The 27,455-nt window shown below is 39.2% G+C and overlaps 1 non-coding gene and 1 pseudogene across 1 annotated transcript; one reads left to right on the forward strand and one right to left on the reverse strand.

The window, feature by feature from the left end:
• LOC133236613 (placental prolactin-related protein 3-like) overlaps nt 1-27,204 on the reverse strand; it is a 40,392-nt pseudogene extending 13,188 nt beyond the window's left edge.
• On the forward strand, nt 20,144-20,254 carry LOC133237125 (U6 spliceosomal RNA). The gene has a single exon (XR_009733155.1). It is a non-coding gene; the product is annotated as a U6 spliceosomal RNA (small nuclear RNA).
• Nucleotides 27,205-27,455: the final 251 nt, after the last annotated feature.

The raw sequence follows: 27,455 nt of genomic DNA on the forward strand, positions 1-27,455 counted from the left end.
ATAAATTTAAATTAAAAAAGAAAAAGAAAAAATCCTTGATAGAAATAATTACTTGACTGTTATGAAATATTACTTTTATCTTTGATCTTCCATTGAAAAGCAGGAGTTGTAGTTAAGCACACTAGTGAGAGAAACTGTTTCTAAATGTCAGTATGTCACCTTGAGAAGTTTGCTGTGCATAGTTGCTCAGTCGTGTCTAACACTTTACAACCCCATGGACTGATGACCCCTTGGACTTCAGGCTGCCAGGCTCCTCTGTCCATGGGGATTCTCTAGGCAATAATACTGGAGTGGTTTGACATGCCCTCTTCCAGGGATTTTCATGACCAGGGATGGAACACAGTTCTCCCATACTGCAGGCAGACACTTTACTGTCTGAGATGCCAGCTCCCAATAAAATGGGTCTTGAAGTATATAGAAGATGCATGAGTTGTATACTTCTGTATCCTGCAACAGTGTTTTTTTTGTTTTGGGGTTTGTTGTTTTTTTTTTTTTTTTTGGTAATTATCAGTCCCGTTTCTATTTACCTGAACATTACCTAGAATGAGGCACTATCTATAAGAAAAAATTTAACACAAAAGGAAATTTTATCTGTAATAGCAGTTAAGGTTTTATTCTGTTATCAGTTTATCCAAAATACCAGAGGCTGGTATTTGCTTTTAATTATAATATTTACCTCAGAAAGAACAAATGGCTGGCCAGTTTCTGCCATGTTTGATACTCAATAAATAGTAATTTCAGGGCAGTTGGCATGCCCCTGTAACCCCAGTGGAACTGAATGAAAATTGGTGTTGTTCAGATAATTAACTATAACATAAGTCAGAAAGTAGTGAGTGAGATAAAAATGGTGAGAATGACATTAGGAAGCCATAAGGAGGAAGATGGCACTTTCATCTAGGAAAAGTAGGTAACAATTCATCAAGGAGGTGAATTTCTTTTGACCTTGAAAGAGAGAGTAGGTGTTTGTGTACAATGTAAGAATATTTGATTTGTAGACTCTCCATAAAGTATTTTTATCTGTCATGATCAGAGAGTACAGCTAAGAAACTGAACTCCTCCAGTGAAGTTGAGAATCCTATGGTAAAATGTAGACTCAAGTGGCAGGTTCCAAGCACTGTCTCTGCTGCTGCTGCTGCTGCTAAGTTGCTTCAGTCATGTCCAACTCTGTGCAACCCTATAGATGGCAGCCCACCAGGCTCCCCCGTCCCTGGGATTCTCCAGGCAAGAACACTGGACTGGGTTGCCATTTCCATCTCCAATGCATGAAAGTGAAAAGTGAAAAGTGAAAGTGAAGTTGCACAGTCGTGTCCGACTCTCTGTGACCCCATGGACTGCGGCCTACCAGGCTTCTCCATCCATGGGATTTTCCAGGCAAGAGTACTGGAGTGGGGTGCCTTCGCCTTCTCTGGCACTGTCTCTAGTTCTGTCCTATTCACTCTTTCAGTCAGTGATTCGATTATCACATTATCTTAGGACATGAACTGCAAGAGCTAGTGTATGTGGAATAAAAGACCGAACATACAGTGCTTTCCATCTACTAGGGTAACAATTAAAAGCAAATGCATCCACAGTTCTGTGAAAGTGAAAGTCACTCAGTCGTGTCCGACTCTTTGCGACCCAATGGACTAAACAGTCCATGGAATTCTTCAGGTCAGAATGCTGGAGTGGGTAGCCTTTCCCTTCTCCAGGGAATCTTCCCAACCCAGGGATCAAACCCAGGCCTCCCACATTGCAGGCAGGTTTTTTACCAGCTGAGCCACAAGGGAAGCTCCCACAGTTCTAGTTCTGTAATTATGTCCAAATAATCAGGTTATGAGGGTTTGGGTGGGGAGAAAAGACCTCAATGGTTTTAGTTCACTGTATGCCGTGAGAGCAGCATCAATATTCACTGTTATTTTATTCTGCGTGAATAAAAATGTTTCATTGAACAAACACATAATGAAGGCCTGCTGGATGCAAAGAATGTACAGCAGTGAAGAGCACACATGTGGACTTTGTGAATTAGGGCTTATATTTTAATAGAAAAACAGAAGTGAGGTAAATTTCAAAGTTAAATGTTGCACCACAATTGGGATATATGTCGAGAGGGAAAAGCACAGAATGCCATATGTCCAGATAACAAGGAGATCTGACCTCTGCCAGAGTCATGAAAGGCTGCTTTGTGGAAGTGGTTTTTACTGAGATCTGAAAGATGTCGGGGAAGTCATGAGGTAAAAGACAGAGGGTCTTCCAGGGAGAAGAAATGGCATTGATAAAGAGCTTTAGGCATATGTGAGAATATAAAGTGAGAAGAACAGACATGCCAGGATTGAACCTTCAAGGAATTTAATTTACTTGGTAAAACTTAGGCTAACTGGACAATGAATATAAGGCGGAATATCATCACTTCTGTGAAAGAGATAAGAATCAGGTTTTTCAGAGCATAGGAGATATTTCCATTTGCCGGGTAATTCGGTAAAGAGTCACTTAAACCTAGGAAACCTGGTTTCTATTGCTACTTTTGCATCAAGTTTTATAAGTTTAGATAAGTGACTTAATCATTTTAGGATTTACTTATATATCCTTAATATGGGAGGATTGTCTAGATAATTTCCAACATTTCTTCCTTTTCTGAATATCCAGTGAATCCCACTGGTGATTATCTGGAATTAAAAAAACCCTTTTACATACCAAGAGTAATGGCTGAAATATCTACAATATTGTATAAAAAGCATTGAAATTCTTGGTTTTTCTCCTTTTTCAGTTTTTTAAAATATAATGTCCAGATTAAATGGCAAGATATTTAAAGTATACATGACAATTTAAATAGGCATACATGATTAATGGATTCCCTCATTGATTTAATTAACATATCTATTAATATCACCTCACATATTTACCTTCCAAGATCTTTTTGGTGAGAACTTTTAAGTTTTCCTCTCTTACATGTGTGCTAAGTGACGTCAGTCATGTCCAACTCTTTGTGACCCCATGGACTATATAGCCTGCCAGGCTCCTCTGTCCATAGGAATCCTCCAGGAAAGAATACTAGAGTGGGTTGCCATGCCTTCCTCCAGGGGATCTTCCTGACCCAGGGATTCAACCCATGTCTCTTATGCATCCTGCACTGGCAGGAGGGGTCTTTACCACTAACACCACCTGGGAAGCTCCACAAATATCAATAACACATTATAAACCATAGTCACCATGTTACACATTAGATCCTCAGACACTGTTCATCATCTTACAGCTTAATGTTTGTGCACTTTTAAAAATTCATTCTTAAATAATTGATTTCTCAGCACTTATTTTTACATGACCTGTGACATGTTCTTGTATTTATGGTTTTGGAGTCAGGAAAAAAGATGTCTGTCCCCCACCCCCGCCTCCGTTGTAAGGAGTTTAGCATTAGATCTTTGAGGACCATCTTTATCTAGCAGCTCCATAGCCACCCCTATCATAGTCAGAAATCAAGATGATTTACAAAGATAAGGAAAATAAAGAAAACTAGCTTCCCTGGTGGCTCAGATGGTAGAGAATCTGCCTGCAATGTGGGAGACCTGGGTTGCACCCCAGGGGCAGGGAAGATCCATGCAGGAGAGAATGGTTACCCACTCCAGCATTCTTGTCTGAAGAATCCTTTGGACAGAGAAGCCTCATAGGCTAAAGTCCATGGGGATCACAAAAAGTCAGACATGCCTGAGCGACTAGCACACAATGAACATTAAGGATTTGGAAGCTGTATCAGAACTAAGGACACCTTAAAAGGAAAAGCTAAATTTTGAGAGAGGCAAGAACATAGATGCATCAACACTTTTAGGCCAACAGGGCAAAGGAAGAGAACGGATATTGCAGTCTCTAAAGAGTCTTGTACATAGCTGCAGCTAAAAGTGAGGGCCTCTGACCAGAACTCTGGGGTTCAGTGGAGAAACTTGGCCACTTCTCATCAAGAAAGGAGTCAGAGGAAAGAATCAGTCCACTAATCTCTTTCTTCACTGACTCAAGGATTATTGTGTATTCCTGCTGGATTGACTCTTTTTTCCTTATGTAATGTCCTTGTATTCCTTTGTCCTTAGATATTTTCTTTGCTCTAAAGTCTAATTTATCTAATATTAACATATGTTGTTATCCTATTTTCCAAATATCCATGCCATTATTGAGTTTCTTGGGCTTTCCTGGTAATTCAGACAGTAATTATCCACTTGCCTTGTAAAGACCTGGATTCAACCCCTGGGTTGGGAAGATACCCAGGAGGAAGACATGGGAATCCATGTTCTTGCCTGGAGAATTCCATGGACAGAGGAACCTGGTGGGCTACAGTCCATGGGGTCACACAGAGTCAGGCACAGCTTAGCAACTAAAGCACCACCTGGTGTTCCTTCACATGTATTCCTTGGGAGGAACAGCCCTACTCAGGCTGCATTCTCATGCTAGGTTGGAAGTCAGGAATGCTGGGCCTGGCTTGTCTTCTCTTAGGTGCTGCTGTGTTGCTCTTCCATTCTTCAGGCACTTATCTAGTTCACCTTTTTCTTGCCAAATATACAAGGTCTCCTTTAGTGAGTCTCTTCTCATTTCCAGAACAAACAGAGGAGTGGGCAGAAAGAGATCAAGGCCATCTTGTCTGAACCAGAAGCCCAAGGTGCGTTTTATAACTTAGGGAAGAGATTTCATGGAGGGAAGTGGAGGAGGAAAGTGGAAAGGAGTCCACGGTAGGCTGGAGATGCAAGTCATGGAGTCCTTTCTTTAGAAGTCATGGGAAGCTGAGAAAGTTTTTCTAGGTGAGTGTATATGCAGCTTTAAGTGAATACACTTTCTGTTTCAGCAAACTGTAAGTCTTCTGTATTTTTTCATTAATTTCCTTTACAAATGCATATATATAATGATATCCATATGACATTTTATTTATTCTTCTAGGCCATTTCAGTTCAGTTCAGTCAAGGTGCTCAGGCGTGTCCGATTCTTTGCGACCCTATGAACTGCAGCACGCCAGGTCTCCCTGTCCATCACCAACTCCCACAATCCAAACCCATGTCCATCGAGTCGGTGATACCATCCAGCCATCTCATCCTCTGTCATCCCCTTCTCCTCCTGCCCTCAATCTTTCCTAGCATCAGGGTCCTTTCAAAAGAGTCAGCTCTTCACATCAGGTGGCCAAAGTATTAGAGTTTCAGCTTCAATATCAGTCCTTCCAATGAAGACCAAGGACTGATCTCCTTTAGGATGGACTGGGCGGATCTCCTTGCAGTCCAAGGGACTCTCAAGAGTCTTCTCCAACACCACAGTTCAAAAGCATCAATTCTTCGGCGCTGACTCAGCTTTCTTTATAGCCCAACTCTCACATCCATACATGACCACTGGACAGACCTTTTTGACAAAGTAATGTCTTTGCTTTTTAATATGCTGTCTAGATTGGTCATAACTTTCCTTCCAAGGAGTAAGCGTCTTTAAATTTCATGGCTACAATCACCATCTGCACTGATTTTAGATCCCAGAAAAAGTCAGCCACTGTTTCCACTGTTTCCTCATGTATTTGCCATGAAGTTATGGGAATGCATGCCATGATTTTAGTTTTCTGAATGTTGAGCTTTAAGCCAACTTTTTCACTAGTCCACTGTCTTCAAAGTCATTGCTCTGCTTTTATTATGATTTGAGATTTAAACCCTGAAAAAAATAAATCTATTGTAGACTTTGGATTATTTACCAGTAGATGAATTGATGATATACAAAAGAACTAAAGATGTTTATTTTATTGAACTCACAAAATTTTATATATGCATATGAAGAGAGTTATTCACATATAATTTTATTCTTGGGACCTTGTGGTATTCTGAGAACTTTGATTGAAGCTATATATAAAAGAAATTACATTATTATTATAGTTAAACTCCTGGTATAATTATATGTGTACATTCAGAATCCATAGGCCAGTGGCCATAAAGATGAGTGTCGTCATCACCTAGGGAAGAAAATAATAGCAATTCCATTTCTATTTATTTTTATCTCACTGTCATTTAATTTATACTTTGTGTATATTTTTAAATGTCATAATATATTAGAATAGCAATGCATATATAATATTTTTACATAATATAATTAGGTCACTGACAATGTGTTGAAAAATGGAAAATAATTTGGAGATTAGTTCTTCAGGAAACAGAAAATTATCAGAATTTGCTGCATAAATGTTACTTAATTTGGGGGAATTTACCAATAATTTTTTATGAAACCAGTTCAACTGAAGAAAGGCAGAGTGTTCAGAACATCCATGTTTGCATGAGTTTGCATAGAGCCTCAGAGACAGAAACATTTTTGAAGTTGGGTAGAAGACCAAGAGACCTGCTTGGACAGGGGAAAACTTGAATCTTGAATGCAAGAGAGCATGTTTGCTCCCCTTAGTGTGGTCTAAGTTGTTTTTCTTTAAATCACCTCCCTTTCTTCACCTTCATTCCCTAAACCCCATCCTCTGCTTTACTATTTCTTTTCCCATAGTACAGATCACCTGTTAACATATAATATAATATAATATACTTGGATTCGTGTTTATTGCAGATTATGTCTTCCACCAGCTGGAATATCAGTTCCATGAGAATAAGTGTCTGCCTGCTTAGTTTATTGATGTAGACTAAGCACCTATGAGAGTTTCTGAGTCAGGGAGGCATTAAGTCAATGATCAGTTGGTTAAATGACCAATGGCAGAGTACTGGGCAGGCATATAGGCTTCAAAATTTTTGGCTTTAATTAGCTATTGTAAATAAGCTGTTCTCCAGTTAATGTTACAAGGTTAAGACACGTTTCTGTATCTTTTATCAGCATAAACATAAACTACATTTGAAGATAAGGTTTTAGACCCAACACGATAGCTAAAATACACATTTGGAGAAAATATGTATACTATTTGATTTGTTTTCTTTATCCAAAATATAATTATATTCCTTTTCAAACACTTTTCCTTACATAGGTGTGTGTACATATTTGTTTATATATATAAATAAAATTCCATCTAGTCAAAGCTATGGTTTTTCCATTAGTCAGTATGGATGTGAGAGCTGGACCATAAGGAAACTGAGCACCAAGGAATTGAGGCTTTTGAACTGTGATGTTGGAGAAGATTCTTGAGAGTCCCTTGGACTGCAAGGAGATCAAACCGGTCAATACTAAAGGAAATCAGCCCTGAATATTCGTTGAAAGGACTGATACTGAAGCTGAAACTCCAATACTTTTTCCACCTGATACAAAGACCCTGATGTGGGAAAGATTGAAGGCAGGAGGAGAAGGAGATGGCAGAGGATGAAATGGTTGAATGGTATCACCGACTTGATGGACATGAGTTTGAGCAAGCTCCAGGAAATGGTGAAGGACAGGGGAGCCTGATGCTGAGTCCATAGGGTCTCAAAGAGTTGGATATGACTGAGTGACTGAACTTAACTGAAGGTATGCATATGTGTCATGTATATAACATAATGATTATATGATCATTATACATAGGTCACATTGACAAATAAAGCTATTTTAGTTTCAGGTATCATTACACATAGATAATATTGATATATAATGAAACTTTGGTTTCAGGTGTACAACGTAATTCTTTCATATATATTGCAAAATGATCACCACAATAAGTCTGGTGAACATCTGTTACTAGAAATAGTTCTAATTTTCTTCTTGCAATGAGAACTTAAAAGATCTCTTCAGTTCAGTTCAGTTCCATTGCTCAGTCATGTCTGACTCTGCGACACCATGAATCGCAGCACACCAGGCCTCCTTGTCCATCACCAACTCCCGGAATTTATCCAAACTCATGTCCATTGAGTTGTTGATGCCATCCAGCCATCTTGTCCTCTGTCGTCCCTGTCTCCTCCAGCCCTCAATCCCTCCCAGCATCAGTGTCTTTTCCAATGAGTCAACTCTTCCCATGAGGTGGCCAAGGTATTGGAGTTTCAGCTTCAGCATCAGTCCTTCCAATGAACACCAAGGACTGATCTCCTTTAAGATGGACTGGTTGGATCTCCTTGCAGTCCAAGGGACTCTCAGGAGTCTTCTCCAACACCACAGTTCAAAAGCATCAATTCCTCGGCACTCAGCTTTCTTCACAGTCGAACTCTAACATCCATACATGATCACTGGAAAAACCATAGCCTTGACTAGATGGATTTTTGTTGGCAAAGTAATGTCTCTGCTTTTGAATATGCTATCTAGGTTGGTCATAACTTTCCTTCCAAGGAGTAAGCTTCTTTTAATTTCATGGCTGCAAGCACCATCTGCAGTGATTTGGGATCCCCCCAAAAATAAAACCTGACACTGTTTCCACTGTTTCCCCATCTATTTCCCATGAGGTGATGGGACCAGATGCCATGATCTTCGTTTTCTGAATGTTGAGCTTTAAGCCGACGTTTTCACTCTCCTCTTTCACTTTCATCAAGAGGCTTTTTAGTTCCTCTTCACTTTCTGTCATAAGGGTGTTGTCATATGCATATCTGAGGTTATTGATATTTCTCCCTGCAATCTCAATTCCAGCTTGTGCTTCCTACAGCCCAGCATTCTCATGATGTACTCTGCATATAACTTAATAAGCAGGGTGACAATATACAGCCTTGACGTCCTCCTTTTCCTATTTGAAACCAGTCTGTTGTTCCATGTCCAGTTCTAATTGTTGCTTCCTGACCTGCATATAAGTTTCTCAAGAGGTAGGTCAGGTGATCTGGTGTTCCCATCTCTTTTGGAATTTTCCACAGTTTATTGTGATCCACACAGTCAAAGGCTTTGGTATAGTCAATAAAGCAGAAATAGATATTTTTCTAGAACTCTCTTGCTTTTTCAATGATCCAGCGGATATTGGCAATTTGATCTCTGGTTCCTCTGCCTTTTCTAAAACCAGCATGAACATGTGGAAGTTCATGGTTCACGTATTGCTGAAGCCTGGCTTGGAGAATTTTGAGCATTACTTTACCAGCATGTGAGATGAGTGGAATTGTGCAACTCCTTAGAGTACTTATTTCTATCATTTGCTACAGAACCTTAACATTTTTGGATGATTTCTGGTACTAAGTTGATGAAATACATGAAAACAGAGCTCAGATGCTTTTGGTTAAAACCTTAATTTATCTCCTCCCTTCTCTCTGACTTTTCAGTTTATTTACTCAACTTGTTCTATATTGTTGGATGTCTTTTTGACTCTTATGTTTGCCTCATTGCTTGATGTGGTCAAGGTTTATTTCATTTCCTTTATCTCTCACATCCTTAGAGTCTCTTCACTTGGCAGAGCCCTCTTTGATTTTAAGTGTCATAATATTCCCAGCTCTTTCTGGTCTCTTTTTCTTTCTCCACCAGCCCCAACAGCCACAACTCCTCAATCCACATTAAAGTTTCTCATTCTGGACATTCTGCTCTCTTGGACTAAATGTTCTTTGTTTCCTGTTCCTTTGTAGAATAAAGACAAACTCTCCAAAGTGGCATGATTCTCCCTAATGCATAAAAATCCATGCAAGTATTTCTCCATTCTAACCCTACAATAATATGCACAGTATATCATGGGAGAATAATCATGAGAGATACAACATGTATGGTAAGAAATGAACTTTTTTGTGTTTTTTTCAGATGTGATTATTCACTGATACCTTATAATGCTATACATATTAATATCTCAGTTGCTTTGATATAGGATGTCAGACATCCTTACTTCATAAGATGATCCTAAATGAATTGACAGATATACTGTCTTACTCTTTTTGCACATCAATATCCCAGCAACCTTTCAAAACTCCATCATAAAGCCAACTTATTTGTGTCACTCCTATGAATATTCAGATGGCTCCTAGCTTTATTTCAATCTGCTATAGCACCGTGTTGACATAACACCTTATTCTTCTTCATGCTACCATGTAATATAGTAATTTCTGTGTTTATATCACCCTCTCCTTATCCACAACTTGAGGGCTTACTTCTGGACAATAGAGATTTTTTTTAAACCTCAGTTTAAGTGCTCATTGTATCCATGACATGTGACTTATTAATCTATAACGTCAGTGAACTTCAAAGGTTCTTCATTTGTTTGTTTCCTTTTGGTAACCACTCCGGCTATTCTTTTTTTTTTTTTTTTTTTAGAAAAGAATACTATTTTTTTTTTTATCTTTTTAAACTTTACAGTATTGTATTGGTTTTGCCATGTATCAACATAAATCCAATACAGTATACTAATGCATATATATGGAATTTAGAAAGATGATAACAATAACCCTGTATACGAGACAGCAAAAGAGACACTGATGTATAGAACACTCTGGCTATTCTTGATATGGCAGGGCCATTTCTTCAAATGTAATCTTACATGGAAATCTGTAAAAGAGGGGGATTCTTTTCCATCCAAAAAGAAATGGATGCTTTCTGGATGGCAAGGGAGTGATTGTTAAATCCTGTCCAAATATTCCCTCTTTGGCTATTCCTGACTGACTCTATAGTATATCTATGGCTCTGTTCATCATTCTCTGAAATCTACAGTATTCACTTTAATTGTCACAGTCAAACAAGGAGAGCACTCTCATTGTCACCACCTCTGTTCTTGATCTAAAGTCCTAAATTTATGCTTGAAATAAATTTTATAAGAGACAAATACATGAAGATTTGTGTGGTCTGTTGGTGAGTGTATGTTTTCTCCAATTGCATTGTCTCTGGGATGACCCAGAGGGATGGTACAGGGAGGGAGGTGGGAGCACGTGTACACCCATGATGGATTCATGTTGATGTATGGCAAAACCGATACAATATTGTAAAGTATTAGCCTCCAATTAAAATAAATAAATTTAAATTTAAAAAATACCATCCTCTCTGTGGAAATATCTAGACATTGAAGGAAAGAAAGTTAACTAACAAAATAGTTTGGCTGGATTCTGCCCTGAAGGGTTGCGAATCTTTGTTCATCTCTAGAACTATGGCCTTTAGTAACAACAAAAAATTCTCCTAATATAAAGGACAATTTCAGAAAAGAGAGGAGAGAAGAGAAAATGGAAATAAAAGGGAATATGAAATATTTGCTCTTAGGATATTAAAAAAGCATATATATTTGGGTCCTTAAAAATAAAGTGTTCTAACAGCATTTCATCCTTCACTACCCAAGTCCTAGACTCACTTTCCCTTTGCTGTTTTTCCTTCCTCTTTCTCTTCCTTCTCTCTTATTCATCCCCCTTTCCCTTTTACCTTGTGATTTCCCATTTTCTGTTTACTACAATCACTGCTAGAGCCCTAAAGATGCTGCAAAACCAGCCCAGCAACATCACTGACTTCTTAGGAGAGCCAGTCAAGAGACTGGCCTTCATCGAGGTTGTTTGGAGGCTGTTAAACAAGCTGAGCATGCCTAATCCAGTCACATTGATCCAGTCTCAGTAGAGATTCAGTCTATTTGGAGGATTTTATAATTCAGGGACCTACTAGGGCATGATTGTAAGGCCGTATAATTACTGAAAAGGATAGTTACTCTAAAAGGAAAAGAGAATGGCATCTCACTTCTCAGATAAATGTGTATTTAAATCTGGCTTTCTGATCTACTCAGTGTCTATGTGACTAGTTGGACAATTGTCCAGAGGCCCCAGGCAGTGGACAGATGCACACCAGTATTTCTGCCATTCAATTGTTCAGAGTGTTTATGATACATGGGTTTCCTTTGGGTCAGCTAGTAGGCAGCTCACTGTGGGCTGCTAAATTTTCTCCAGATAGTGCTTGCAGAGTGAGGGAAACAGAGAGGCTGTGATGACCACTGCAGGTGGGGAGCTGTGGGTTCCAGAACATTTCCCCTGATTAAAAAGGAAACTATAAATTTGGGGACCCCCAACTTGTGAATGTCCTTGAAAATCACCAGGATACCCCTCAAGGGAAACACTTGTCAGTCAGGGGGAATTTCAGATCAGTCCACCTGCACCAAGAGAAGGCTACAACAGCATCATGTAGTCAGTGATGTCAGAACTTTCCCATCTTGTTACCATCTACCTTGTTCCAACATGGCCCAACGAATGAAGATCCAGAGAGGGAGAGAGAAGGAACCTTGCAGAAATGGAGACATCTACGTTTCCCGGTAGGTCCCCTGGGCCTCAGCAGAGGAGAGGGAGACATTGAATAGGCTGAATATGTGATGGAGCTGGCACCTGACTGACCTGGACTTGTGAAACCCAGAGTGATAGAATGTATGGAATGGCTGTAAGGTGATGCAGGAAATGAGGATGCAGTGGAGTGTGGGTGACGACAGCCACTGCAGGAGGATGAGCCAGTTCACCTTTGTATCTGCTATGGTCTCAGCCTTTGTGTCCCCCAGAAATTTCATATGATGAAATCCTGATTCTCATGGTTATGGTAACCCTAGGTGGGGCCTTTGTGAGGTGATGGAGTTGTAAGGATGGAGTCTCCTCAATGAGATGAGTGCTTTTATATATAAGAGATGCACAGAGATCCTGAGCTCACCCCCGTGTGAGGATACAGTAAGAAGTGTGTGACCAGAATGGACCCTGCATGACCACACTGTGGAAATCCATTTGCATTGTTTTTAAGCCTGTGATATTTTGTTATAGCAACCCAGAAGGACTAAGACAGCATCCTAACAATCTTTAGACAGTTCAGTAAGCCTCATGCTTTTTACACAAAAGTGCAAAGCACTTATCTTGTCTGGTGTAACACTGTTACAGTTGGCTGAAAGTCGTGGCTGGCTTTCATAAAGAATCCTGAGAATTCAGTCTTCTTGGTAGCGTGACCAGAACCATGAACAATTGTCTAGTACTTTGATTCTAATAACGTGACCCAATAATTGGCTGTGATTCTTATGGAATCTCTTTATGGTCTTCTTTGTAATGCCAGCTTCTGCTATTTGTGAATAATTTTAATAGGAGCTTCATTCTCTCAATTGTAGGGGTGGATTTTCTTTTGATTTTCTATTAAATAAAGATAAGAAATGTTAACAAGTTGCCCTCTTAGCTTTGACATCTCTACAGAGTCTGTGTTTATTTTTTTAAGAGGAGACCCATTTCACAGAGCCTGCATTAAAAAGCTGTAAATTTCAAGAAGCTTGCTATGGGATAGATCATTATGACCACCTCAAAGCTGGAAGGGATGGATGTGGATTTAGCACGTTTTGAGGACTCGACATGCCAGAATCTTGGTGTAAATGTCAAGTTTATGTGAATCCCTGCTCAGGCATTTGAACAGGTTATCAAATGCAGAATGACACACATCATCTGGACATCAGGGATGGGAGTCTGACCGGTAAATGTAAGCCTTTACATCTTCCACCTTACTGGAAAAATAATCTGAATACCCAAAAGATAATGACTTCTTATGTGTTTTATTAGGATTTGCTTACCTTTTCTGCTTCTATTTATCAAATTAAGATTTGGGGAAGACATACCAATATGTATGGATTTTGAAGCCAGCCTATGAGAAAACTATTAGGAATCTAAAATGTAGAAACATAACTCAAGTTTAACTTTCTCTTTTCTTCCTTCCCACTCTCATCCTTTGATTTGAAGAGAACAGAGAAAGAAGACAAGTGGAACTTCAATAGCAGATATCCTGTGATACTTGAAGAAAATGCTGATCTTGGAATTTCTGTTTTCCAGTTCTCTTACTCTTGAAAATATTTCAGCTACCTGTGCCCAGGAAGAGGCAAGCTTTTGGTGAAATTGTGTGCAATGCAGGGAAGGCTGCCCATGTCAAAAATTGCAGTGAAATTCTGATTCCTTTACAGTAGAATTTAGCACTATGAATGACTAGGTTCCTGCTTTATGTAGTAGCAGTCTAGAATATAGAAGTCATGAATCTTTTTCTTACCAAATGAGATAATTCCAAACTCCTTATGCATTACAGAGGTCACCTCTTTCATTCATGAACAAAGCAAGAAATACCTCTGCAGGATGCTGACCTGGCTGATATGCCTCTCTATGAATGCTTGCAGTTCTTGTACTTTTTTCACATTCTCTCTGGCACTTGAGAGGATAGCATCTGAGACTTCTTTCATACTCTGCAGTATCATGACAGATGATACAGAGGTCTATGCCAGGAGTACAGTAACATGAATATCCACTTACTAAGGTCTTCATTCTAAGCAACCATAAGAAACGGTCTCATTAAAATAATCATAATTCAGTGGTTTTGGTAACATGTGATCTTTGCTCAGAGCAGCTGACCTAAAGAACGTTTGGTTATTCCTATGTGTATGCAGAGATTTTTGAAGGTAGTAAAAGTTGCAAAAGTATAAAATGTAAGCTATTAGTTAACATTTCACAGAATTATCAAAAATATAGGTTATTTTAGGAACTAAATCTTCTGATGAGTTCTAATTTATAACATGAAGAATTTTCTTTTTCCTCTGAAATTCTACCACCACTCAGTGAGTACTTTTATCTTTGTATATTTGCCTGAGAGAATCTAAGTTTTTGTGACAAGTCAGTATGTGCTGCAGTGCTTGACCCAGGAAAGAGGGATTCCACCTGTGCCCACATCATTGTCACCTAGTGATTCATTTGTATTAATGAATCAGATGAGTCCTTCGTATTGATTGTAGATCAGTAATTGCTTTATGATATTACAACAAAGAGACAAGGAAGAAGACATGACACTCCTAAACAGGCTTCTCTCCTCAGCTGATCCCACACCAGCCCCCTGCTGATATCAGAACAGTTGTTTTGTTGACATGTGTCCGGGCAGAAAATGGCACAGTGTTGTCTTTAGTAACAGCATCAGTCCAATTCACAGTGGAGGGTCCCCCCTAGTTCACTACTATTAGCAGAATTGAGCCTGAAAATCCCAGGGGCTGAAGATCTCTAGTTAATATGCTTGATTTCTTTACAGCCATGAACTGTTTTACTGGTAAAGAACAGAGAACTGAGTAGGATTAAATATAGTAATGCACATAAAGTGCTGAGTAAAATGTATGGCCATGTAGTAACCTTCAATAAATTTTAAATTTAAGCTTATTGAAAAATCCTTCCTCCTCTTCTTCCTTGACCTTTTTCCTTTACTCGATCATCCTCATTATTAATGAGCTTAACAGAGGAAAAGAATGCTAGTATCATTAAGAAAGTTGTAGAGAGAGAAGATAGTATTTTAAGGGGGGATGCATGTGAATATATTTTAAATAATGTTAGGATGAAGAATAATGCAAATAATCAGAAAGGAGATATCATAATGATGAAAACTTGTAGCTGCCATAAATGACTGACGCTTGATATGTAAACTGTGTTGTCCTCAGAACAGAGGCAATTGTTGCAGCCATGAGAAGTAAAGCAATGTTATATCGGCCATTGTGGGGGAGACTTACAGATTAAAAATAAAACGTGACAGAAGAGTCATTGAGAATGACGAATGAAGGAGGTGTCAGAGAAGTAGAAGCAGAATCAGGAGAGCCTTGAAAGGTAGACGCGGTGGCTCGGGTGGTGCAGTATAGGACTCCCAGGTATGAGTCACTAGTAACAGGGAGTACTCAAAACTGGGGTGTATTTCTTACATATTCATGCATTTTGCAATCTTACATTTTACTTATATTTTTCCCATTCATTTCCTGTTTTTGTACAGTATAATAGCTGCAATCCTGTGTCTAATGCATTGGTTGAACTAAAGTTGTCTGCATGGATGATTTATAGATATGTTATTTATTTTTCTACTACAGATCTTTAGTCATCCCTTGATTTCGCTCATGCTTCATCAACTGCATAATATAATTTCTCTTCAATTGCTTACCGTTCCTCCACCTTTGTCTGCATGTACAGTTACCATTCCCTCTAATAATCTGAAGCCTGGTAAGCTATATATTGTCTCATTTGATCTGGTGAAAAACCCAGGTGAAAGACTCATGTTCATCTGTTTGGCTTTTTCTCTTTCTTCGGGAGTATAGAGGGAATTTGTATAACAGCTCTTGGTGGCATTGATATAGTACAGTTTGCCCTGGGCATATTTTTCATCCTGAAAGTGATCAGGCAGTTAGTTAGGGTTGTTGGACATTGAGTAGATGAACCCATTACCAGAACATTAACATGTGTGATAGACGTGTAATTTTTTTGATGGGGGGGGTGGACATCACAAAATTTGAAAGTCATTCTTTTCCTACTTTTTCTATACATTGTCTCTACAAAAATGATTTTACATCTAACTTTTATAAGTTCAACCTTTTCCCTTCTCTATTTTATTATCTTTTTTTTTTAATTTTTTAGTATTTGAACAAAATATAGCACTTTTGCACCAATACTTGGTGCTTCCCAGGTGACAGTAGTGGTAAAGAACATTCCTGCCAATGCAGGAGATGTAAGAAGACTCAGGTTTGATCCCTAGGTGAGGAGCATCCCTTGCAAGAGGGTATATTAGCATACCCCAGTATTCTTGCCTGGCGAATGCTATGGACAGAGGAGCCTGTTGGGCTACATTCAGTAGGGTTGCAAAGAGTTGAACACAACTGAAGTGACTTAGAATGCATGCACGAACCCGTATTTAACCATTTAATCTCCTGTTTACTGTGGGTTAGAGCCAATATATTGCCTTATAAGGAGTTATACGTTATGACTCTGACTTATCTCTGATCCGCACACCAAGAAGCTTAGAGTTCATCCCAGGTGCAGAATACAATGCTGTTTATGGTGACAAAATGGTACATCAGAAAAACATGGCATAAAGTTATAGGAAATACTGAGCAATAGACTAAGAAGAATAAGAGTAGAAAAATCTAGCTAACACATTGATAGAGAAAAACTAATCTTTAGCGAAAGTTATGAACATTTCAAGAGATTACTTGGAAGAGTTGGAAAAAAAATAGTCAAAAATGGAGGATGAAGCAAAAATAGTGAGTAAAAAGAACTACGTGAATTTAGTAGAAACCTTTAGCACCACTTTTTATTAGCTGTCTACTCTACTGTGTGCTCCTTGATTGACCTAAAAGAATTAACACACAACTTTCAAATACCTTCCTTAGAAAAATAGTGATTTCCAATTGTAAACTCCCCTTCTACTGTAGCTCTAAAGCTATTCACTGCAAATCTTAAAACAATAACTTGTAGCATGAAAAAACTACCAGTATTCATTTCTGTGACCAGGATTCAGCTTTGTTTAACACGTTCCATCCACCCAGTTCACTGTAGAGCAGTTCTCATTTATTGGCTATTTACTCTGAGCCTGGAGAAGAAAGCCCAGAGAGACACTGAAGGACCAGAAAATCAACACGCTTCCTTTCCCCCAGTCCCACCTGAAAGTGCTTTGTGTCAGGTAGTATTGTGGACTGGATCTGTGTTCTTCAACTTCAGGTGTTAGAGCCCTAACTGCCAAAGTGCTGTGTTTTGAAATGGACTGTAGCCCACCAGACTCCTCTGTCCATGGGATTTCTCAGGCAAGAATACTGGCGTGGCTTGCCATTGCCTTCTCCAGGTAATCTTCCAGACCCAGGGATAGAACCCAGGTCTCTACATTGCAGACAGATTCTTTACCATCTGAGCCACCAGCGAAGCCCATTAAGGTTAAATCAGCCCTTAAGGTGGAACACTGATCCAATAAGTTTAGTGTCTTCATGAAGTGAAACACCAGAGAATTTTCTCTGTGTCTCTGTGTCTTTTCCTCTATCTCTCTTCCCCACCCCCCACCCTGTGTGAGGATGCATGGAGAATCCAGCCTGGGAGGAAAGAATTCTTACCAAAACCTCACCTTCCTGGTGCCCTGATCTGGGACTTCTAGCCCCCAGAACTGTAAGGAAATAAATTTCTGTTGTTGATTCCACTGAGTCTATTGTGTTCTTTTATGGCATTCTTGGCTGATAAATACAAAATAATTTACTTTGAAAATTTACAAAAGAAAATGAATGAATAGAAATTGAAAAAGTTATTGTACTTCTGAGATTTCACAAAACTGATCCTTTCTTCGATTTCCACATCTTATGAGCTGACAGCTTCTTTGACCTAGAGACTCTGCTATTTGAAATTTGGCTGATGCAGCCTTCTTGTTTAAAGTATAGTATAGCCCAGTCACTTATTCAAAGGTAACTTCTGGGAGCCTGGTGGGCTACAGTCCATGGAGTCGCAGGAGTCGGACATGACTTAGCAACTAAACCACCACCACCACAGTACTTACAAACTCATTGAACGTTATGGTGGAATGGTTATGGAAGTCATGGGACAGCCTGGCAGCATCGATAAGCAGTTCTGTAAGGGAATCCAGGGGGAAGTCAAACACGTCAGGACAGCAGATTGGGCATAATTTGCCTTGGCACAGGAGCAGATTAGATATGACCAGCAAATGGAGCAGGCAGGACCTTGCTAAAATAAAAACATGAGCCATTCTGAGATGATCTAGTCACCTGAGGTTATCAAATCCATCCTGTGGAGGGAAGCCTCTTCCCCTGTTGCTCTGGGCAGGAGTTGGTGCTGTAGTAGCTGGGTTGGGGAAGAAGGAGCACCTTCTGTGTAAATTTAGATGGGTGATGATATTTGCACAGATAGATAGTTGGAGAAATAGGTTACTCCCCGTATTTTTGAATTGCTCCCAGAAACATTTGGCACTTAATTCTGAGCCAAAGTGTGTAGGCCATTTTTTTAAGACAGTTTAGTGTTTGGACTCTGCAGACTCTGGCAGCGAGGCCATCTAGGAGTTTGTAATTTTTTCACTCTACATTGATAATGCTTGAATTTTAGACACTGAAATGACAAGAAAAGTCCAGTTGACCTGTGTGGTTTACCATCACGCTGGGGTAAGAGTAAACACATGACTGACTGATCACTACTGTTGAGTACAGAGAGAATAATAAGAGAATAAGGATACTGTACCTTGGATCTGCTCACTCACCTTCGTAACCCCATGCATGTCTTTGATACTTTCCCAAAAGCTTTAAAACATCTTAAAATTTGTGTTTCACAGGAACCCTGTGAGATAGCCTTAATCTTCACTATGATCATCAAGTTATGTTAATGAAGATGTGATGACTTGGAGAGGGCAAGTAATTTTCCCCAGGTCCCATTATTAGCAGATGCAGGTGACTGGGCACCAGTACACTCATCTGTTTACTTCCTGATGTCACATCACACATGCCTGTGGCTCTCGGTCTGCATGTGTGTAACCGGGACCACGTCAGGAGCTGTGATGACTCTGCTCAAAGAGAATAATATTTTGTCTTTGACTGCAAAACAGCAGTGACCCTAGAACATTGGTTTTTATCCACTTGTTCTGCTCTGTCTATAAAACACTCACTGTTAAAGTCTTTGACAACTGGCTAGCCTTTCTTCTACACACCTTGACAGCTCTTCTACTTTTATGCATCTTTAATCTTCCAATTACGTTTGTTTCTTCAGGAAAATAACAAATATCCCTACAAATGGTAACACAAGAATATTACCTGGTCAGCACCCAAGACAACATCATTGGCTCTGCAAACAAGGCCTGCCCTTTCCTGACTTGGACCTTTTAGGGACGAAGTTTTTCTGTCTGATGTGGAGTACATCCTGACAACCCATAGAGCTTAGTTTTTGAACCATCTCCAAACATCTTCTCTTTGATAGGAGAACTAGACCTTTCATGCTTCCGTGATGTATTATAATATTTCAGAAATTATTCTTCACCCTACCTTTGGCCAACAGACGCATAAAACCATAGACTCTGGAATGCATGGTTTTAATATTACTCTTCCTGTCCATCCTTTGTAAATAAGCAGAATTAAAGACTAAAGTGAGCAAGAATTGAGTTTGAACAAGAGAACTGATAAAATAGAGATTTTATCCTCCTGAATGACATCTGAGCATGATTCTTTTTCCAACTTCCCAGGAGAGTGGTAATTTAATTAAGGATAAGATATCAGCATTTACTAGGTTTTCTGTATTCTTATTTAGTTTAAAGGGGCATGGTATCTAAGAATAAAATGGTTATTTAAAATTAGGTGATGAAAATAAAAGAAGTGGTTCTCAAAAAGAAGACATATAAGTTGGAGAAATTTGGGACTATCTCTCTCATCAACTAGAGAGCTTATTGTGACAGGCAAGGAGAATAATAGCTTGTATAACATATTTGTGTGCATATATTTCTGTGCATGTATTCATGTGCTATGCATAAATATATGCTTAATTCCATCATAGAACTTGGACATTATAAAATTCGATTTTATAAGAGGTGGTAAATATGTTGGTAGATGACTAACTATATGTTTTTTTTTTCTATTAAAATGTTATCCGTGTGTTTGCTTTGGTAGCACATATATTAAAAAATTGCAATAATACCTAGAAAATTAGCATGGCCCCTGCCCAAGGATGACACACAAATTTGTGAAGCCTTCCAAATTTTTCTGTAATAACTTCGAGGGGTGGGGTGGGAAGGCAGGTGGGAAAGAGGTTCAAGAGCAGGGGGACATAGGTATACCTATGGCTGATTCATGTTGATGTTTGGCCAAAAGCAGTACAGTATTGTAAAGCAATTACCCTTCAATTAAACATCAATAAATTTAATTATTGAAACTGTTATTGGGGATCATATAACAGGTTCAGATATCCAATGTATGACTAAAGAGGATCTGAGTGGAAACTGATGGTGTCAATTATCATTGGTTAGTGATTCATTCGGAGAAGGCAATGGCACCCCATTCCAGTACTTTTGCCTGGAAAATCCCATGGATGGAGGAGCCTGGTAGGCTGCAGTCCATGGGGTCGCTAACAGTCAGACGCGACTGAGCAACTTCACTTTCACTTTTCACTTTCCTGCATTGGAGAAGGCAATGGCAACCCACTCCAGTGTTCTTGCCTGGAGAATCCCAGAGACGGGGAAGCCTGGTGGCTGCCATCTATGGGGTCGCACAGAATCGGACATGACTGAAGCAACTTAGCAGCAGCAGCAGCAGTGATTCATTAACTTTATAGTTGAATGAGAAAAGTAAACTAACAAACACTATTGTCTGTGATTCAGTGTCATAGCAAGCTGTAATCCTTGTCTGCCTTCGCTTTTAGGTGGTGTGGTGCCCAAACTTTGAAACTGAGTCTGTTCCCAGAAGCGCACAGTCGTGAGTCCTGCCCAGGGTTTTTGTTCCTGATGCTGGAGGCTTCTGTTTGCTGGTTCAGTAAGGCTGAAATTTTCTCTCCTGAGCATTCTCTGGTTCTATCATGTGCACAAGTCTTTATATTTTGTTTTTCTAATTTGATTCTCTTATTTTTTTTGATCAGACTACTAAGTCTCTTTACAATTTATTTTTCAGACCCTTTTGTGCTTTGATCTTTCTGATGCTCATTAGTGTATTTGTTTCCATGTCTATTTTTCTGAGTAGTTTTCAGTATCTACATAAAACCTACCCTATTCTCTTAGTGCCTGGATTTTGGTGTTTAGCATCAGCATATTTTATGCACTTCATTTTCCTTCTGGTGCAGTTTCTGGTATACAGCTTAAGCTAGTTGGCTCACATCAGGCTTGTTCGTGTTGTCTCTAAAAAATTAGAGAACTCTGCTTTCTTTCTAGGCAATACTCCCCTTGTTTTGATACCATTGCTAATTTTCTGTGATTTCACTTCCTGCCTCATAAGCTTTGTCTTTCTCAATCTACTGTAACTTGAGTACTATGTGTCTGTATGTTGGTATTAATATTTTAAATAAATATCAACCTAGTTTGCCTGAGAAGTAAAAGGAATAAAATTACAATAGTGTTAGTAATAATACATCCCCTAAATTATAATCCAGTAATTCTCTTAAATGACTTTCTAATCATGTATTGTTGAGGTCTCCTACTCATTTTTCCTTACTAGTTGTTTCAATTTTGAAATAGAATGTAGAAAACAATGGAGTGGAAAATACTAAAAATTACTTTGGATTTTAGATGCCTCAATATTAAGTATGTAATTATTAGTTTTTTACAGTTAGTAGGGTATTCTTAGCACATATACGTCAGTGTAGGGTGATTGCTATTGAGTGAAGGATGTATACTGTGAAATGCAATCACAAAACAGGTGATTGGAGATAAAGAAAGTAATGCCAGGAAGACACAGGCTTCTGTTTTGGAAGGAAAAACTTACAGTGTCTGTCATCTACAGTCTACTCTTCAGATTTTTCAGAACATTTACTCTTCCTTTGCCCATTTAATAATTTGGGTTGTTTGATTTCTTTTCATATTGAGTTGTATGAGTCTCTTATATATTCTTGGATACGAAGCCCTTACCAAATATGTGATTTGCAAATATGTTTTTTCACTCCATAGGTTGTCATTTCATTTTACTGATGGCTTCTTTTACTATGCAGAAGGTTTTGAGTTTGATGTGATCTCACTAGTTTATTTTTGCAGTTCTTGCCTTTGCTTTTGATGACTGAAGTGTTTGAGCTGCTTGTAGTTTGGAAAGCAATCCTTTATCAGTTGTTTTATTTGCTATTATCTTCTGCCATTCTTACCAAAAGACACAGACTGGCTAAATGGATACAAAAATAAGACCCATATATATGCTGTCTACAAGAGACCCTCTTCAGTCCTAGAGACACATACAGACTGAAAGTAAGAGAATGGAAAAAGATATTCCATGCAAATGGAAATCAAGCCGGATTGGAAATTCTCATATCAGAAAAAATAGGCCTTAAAATCAAAACTATTATAAGAAGTAAAGAATGATCAAATGATCAAGGGATCAGTCCAAGAAAAGACATAACATTTTTAACTATTTATGTACCCAGTATAAGAGCACCTCAATACATAAGGCAAACACTAACTGACAAAAAAGGAGAAATTGACCAAACACAATAATAGTAGGCATGTTAACACCGCACCTATACCAGTGGACAGATCAACAGAACAGAAAGTTAATAAGGAAAAGGATATTTCCCAAAAGGAAATATTAGAGCAAACAAACCTAATTGATATCTCAGCACATTCCATTCACATGCAGAAGAATACACTTTCTTCTCAAGTGCACATGGAACATTTTCCTCGTCTTGGGTCACAAATCAAAACTTAAGGAAATTTAAATAATTTCCTTAAATAATTTCCTCAGTAAATTTAAGGAAATTGAAATAATATCAAGCATTTTCTCCAACCACAGCACTATGAACTAGATATCATTTGTATGGAAAAGAAATTTAAAGAAAACAAACACATGTAGATTCAACAACACATTTCTAAATAATAAACAGGTTACTGAAGAAATAAGGGAAATCACAACATTCCTAGAAACAAAGAACAATGAAAACATGATGATCTAAAACCTATAGGATGTAATAAAAGCAGTTCTAAGAAAGAAGTTTATAGTAATAGAAATCCTACCTCAAGAAACATTTTGAATAGGCAACCTAACTTTACATATCTTTGACTCTTTTTAAATTTCTCTAATCAATGTCTTAAAGGTTTTGCATAAAATCTTTCAACACCTTGCTTAAGTTTATTTCTAAGTGTTTTATCTTTTTTTTGATGCAATAGTAAATGGGATTGTTTTCTTTATTCCACTTTCTAATAGTTAATTCCTTATGATTATACAGTGGAAGTGAGAAATAGATTTAAGGGACTAAATCTGACAGATAGAGTGCCTGATGAACTATGGATGGAGATTCATGACATTGTACAGGAGACAGGAATCAAGACCATCCCCATGGAAAAGAAATGCAAAAAAGCAAAATGATTGTCTGGGGAGGCCTTACAAATAGCTGTGAAGACAAAAGAAGCATAAAACAAAGGAGAAAAGGAAAGATATAAGCATCTGAATGCAGTGTTCCAAAGAATAGAAAGGAGAGATAAGAAAGCCTTCCTCAGCGATCAATGCTAAGAAATAGAGGAAAACAACAGAATGGTAAAGACTAGAAATCTCTTCAAGAAAATTAGAGATACCAAGGGAACATTTCATGGAAAGATGGGCTCAATAAAGGACAGAAATGGTATGGACGTAACAGAAGCAGAAGATATTAAGAAGAGGTGGCAAGAATACACAGAAGAACTGTACAAAAAAGAACTTCACGACCCAGATAATCACGATGGTGTGATCACTCAGCTAGAGCCAGACATCCTGGAAGTCAAGTGGGCCTTAGAAAGCATCACTAAGAACAAAGCTAGTGGAGGTGATGGAATTCCAGTTGAGCTATTTCAAATCCTAGAAGATGATGCACTGAAAGTGTTGCACTCAATATGCCAGCAAGTCTGGAAAACTCAGCAGTGGCCACAGGACTGGAAAAGGTCAGTTTTCATTCCAATCCCAAAGAAAGGCAATGCCAAAGAATGCTCAAACTACCACACAATTGCACTCATCTCACATGCTAATAAAGTAATGCTCAAAGTTCTCCAAGGCAGGCTTTAGCAATATGTGAACCGTGAACTTCCAGATGTTCAAACTGGTTTTAGAAAAGGCAGAGGAACCAGATATCAAATTGCCAACATCTGCTGGATCATCAAAAAAGCAAGAGAGTTGCAGAAAAACATCTATTTCTGCTTTATTGACTATGCCAAAGCCTTTGACTGTGTGGATCACAATCAACTGTGGAAAATTCTGAAAGAGATGGGAATACCAGACCACCTGACCTGCCTCTTGAGAAACCTATATGCAGGTCAGGAAGCAACAGTTAGAATTGGACATGGAACAACAGACTGGTTCCAAATAGGAAAAGGAGTATTTCAAGGCTCTATATTGTCACCCTGCTTATTTAATTTATATGCAGAGTACATCATGAGAAATGCTGGGCTGGAAGAAGCACAAGCTGGATTCAAGATTGCCAGGATAAATATCAATAACCTCAGATATGCATATGACAACACCCTTATGGCAGAAAGTGAAGAGGAACTAAAAAGCCTCTTGATGAAAGTGAAAGTGGAGAGTGAAAAAGTTGGCTTAAAACTCAACATTCAGAAAATGAAGATCATGGCATCTGGTCCCATCACTTCATGGAAAATAGATGGGGAAACAGTGGAAACAATGTCAGACTTTATTTTTTGGGGCTCCAAAATCACTGCAGATGGTGATTGCAGCCATGAAATTAAAAGACACTTACTCCTTGTAAAGAAAGTTATGACCAACCTAGATAGCATATTCAAAAGCAGAGCCATTACTTTGCCAACAAAGGTCCGTCTAGTCAAGGGTATGGTTTTTCCAGTAGTCATGTATGGATGTGAGAGTTGGGCTGTGAAGAAAGCTGAGCACAGAAGAATTTATGCTTTTGAACTGTGGTGTTGGAGAAGACTCCTGAGAATCCCTTGGACTGCAAGGAGATCCATCCAGATCATTCTAAAGGAGATCAGTCCTGGGTGTTCTTTGGAAGGACTGATGCTAAAGCTGAAACTCCAGTACTTTGGCCACCACATGCGAAGAGTTGACTCATTGGAAAAGACCCTGATGATGGGAGGGATTGGGGGCAGGAGGAGAAGGGGACGACAGAGGATGAGATGGCTGGATGGCATCACCGACTTGATGGACGTGAGTTTGAGTGAACTCCAGGAGTTGGTGATGGACAGGGAGGCCTGGCGTGCTGCAGTTCATGGGGTGGCAAAGAGTCAGACATGACTGAGTGACTGAACTGAACTGAACTGAACTGAATAGTTCATTGTTGATATATAGGTAGGCAACTGAGTTTCATATATTGGAATATAGTAAACATAATGTATGCTACATCTTTAAAGAATAGACATTTTCCCACAAATAAGACATACAGATAATCAACAGGTATATGAAAAGATGCTCAGCATCACTAATAATCAAAGGAAATTCAAATCAAAAGCACAAGGGATATCTCCTCATACCTGTTTGAAAGGTTAGTACCAAAAATGTAAGAAATGACAAATGTTATTGAGGATGTGGAAAAAAGGAGTGCTTATGCACTGTTAGGAGGGATGTATACCAGTGCAACTCCCATGGAAAAATACTGTGGAGGATCCTTAAGAAATTTAAAAGAGAACAGTTATGTGATCCATTATCCCACTTCTGGATATATAGTCAATGGAAATGAAATCATTGTCTCAAAGAGAGATCTGTATTCCCACGTTCATTGCAGCATTATTCACAGTAGCCCTGTTACAGAAACAACAATCTTTCAACAGGTGAATGGATTAAAACAATGTGATGTGACATATATAGGTAAATATTATTTAGCCATTAGAAAAAGAAAGAAATTCTTCCATTTGTGGCAACATGGATGAAACTGGAGGGCATTACACTAAGGAAACTATATTAGAGAAAGGCAAATACCATATGATCTCAATTATAAGGAGTTTCAAAAAAAAAAAAAATGATGGAACTCAGACTAGAAAAATGATTGCCCAAGACTGGAGGGTAGGGCAAATAGGGAGAGATTTTTTAAAGGTTACATATTTTCATGTATAAAAAATTAATAAGGTCTGAGGATCTAAGTTTGAGCTTCATGATCTAATCATGAGATTGAACAAGGTCTGGGGCTTGGTTATGGACAGGGAACCCCTGTTGTCACAATCCATGGGGTCACTAAGAGTCAGACACCACTGAATGACTGAACTGAAGAGAGTGGAACTTACATGTGTTCTCCTCAAAAAGCCAAAGATAAACGTGTGTGCTGCTGCTAATGTTGCTGCTGCTCCAAGTCACTTCAGTCGTGTCCGACTCTGTGCAACCCCATATTTGGGAGCCCACCAGGCTCCACCATCCCTGGGATTCTCCAGGCAATAACACTGGAGTGGGTTGCCTTTTCCTTCTCCAATGCATCAAAGTGAAAGTGAAGTCACTCAGTAGTGTCCTACTCTTAGCGACCCCATGGACTGCAGCCCACCAGGCTCCTCCTTCCATGGGATTTTCCAGGCAAGAGTACTGGACTGGGGTGCCATTGCCTTCTCCAACTTAACAGAAAGGGAAACTCATCTCTAATCCATGCACAAATGGGGGTGGACAAGATGACGGAGGGGTAGGTGGAAGTGGGTACACCATCTCCACCCATGCATCAAGAATGTCTAAAAATGCAGCAGTTCTCACAGAAGACCAGGTGAATACTGGCAGGACTCCCTGACTACTGAGAAGGAATATCCGGATCCATACAGAACTTGGTAGGACAAAGGAAAGAAGGGACAAGGAGGAAGGGGAAAGAAGGAGGAGAGCAAGTGGGACCAGCCTGCACCTGGGGATGAGGGAGCTGAAGCGCAGGGGAGAGATATCTGCTCCATGGCCATCCACTGGGACGGGGGAGGCATTTGAAGCAGTTGGGGAGTGAACTAACTAATCTATGACAGCCCGAACAGAGTGAGAACCACATAGACAAGCCATGCTGCAGCTTTTCATACCTTGGACAGGGTTGTAAGTCCCTGGTGTCCACGGAAACTGGGAGCTGGACTCATGGGGATTGCAGAATGATCCCAGGGTGAGGACGCCTGCTGACCATGGGGAGTCAGCTAAATGGGATGGGATGGCAGAAATCTGCTTCACGGAATGCTTCTTAAAGCCATGAGGCCATAAAAGTAGGGTTCAACTGCCTGTGGAGTAGAGCTATCTCTTTCTCCATGCTGGTACCTAAAGGTTGAGCAATAGACAAAGACTTCAGTGAGGGTGGTCCTTGATTGCCTGATGCCCTAAGCAATGGAGAATTGTG

This window comes from Bos javanicus, chromosome 23 (assembly GCF_032452875.1).
Source record: "Bos javanicus breed banteng chromosome 23, ARS-OSU_banteng_1.0, whole genome shotgun sequence".
Lineage (NCBI taxonomy): Eukaryota > Metazoa > Chordata > Mammalia > Artiodactyla > Bovidae > Bos > Bos javanicus.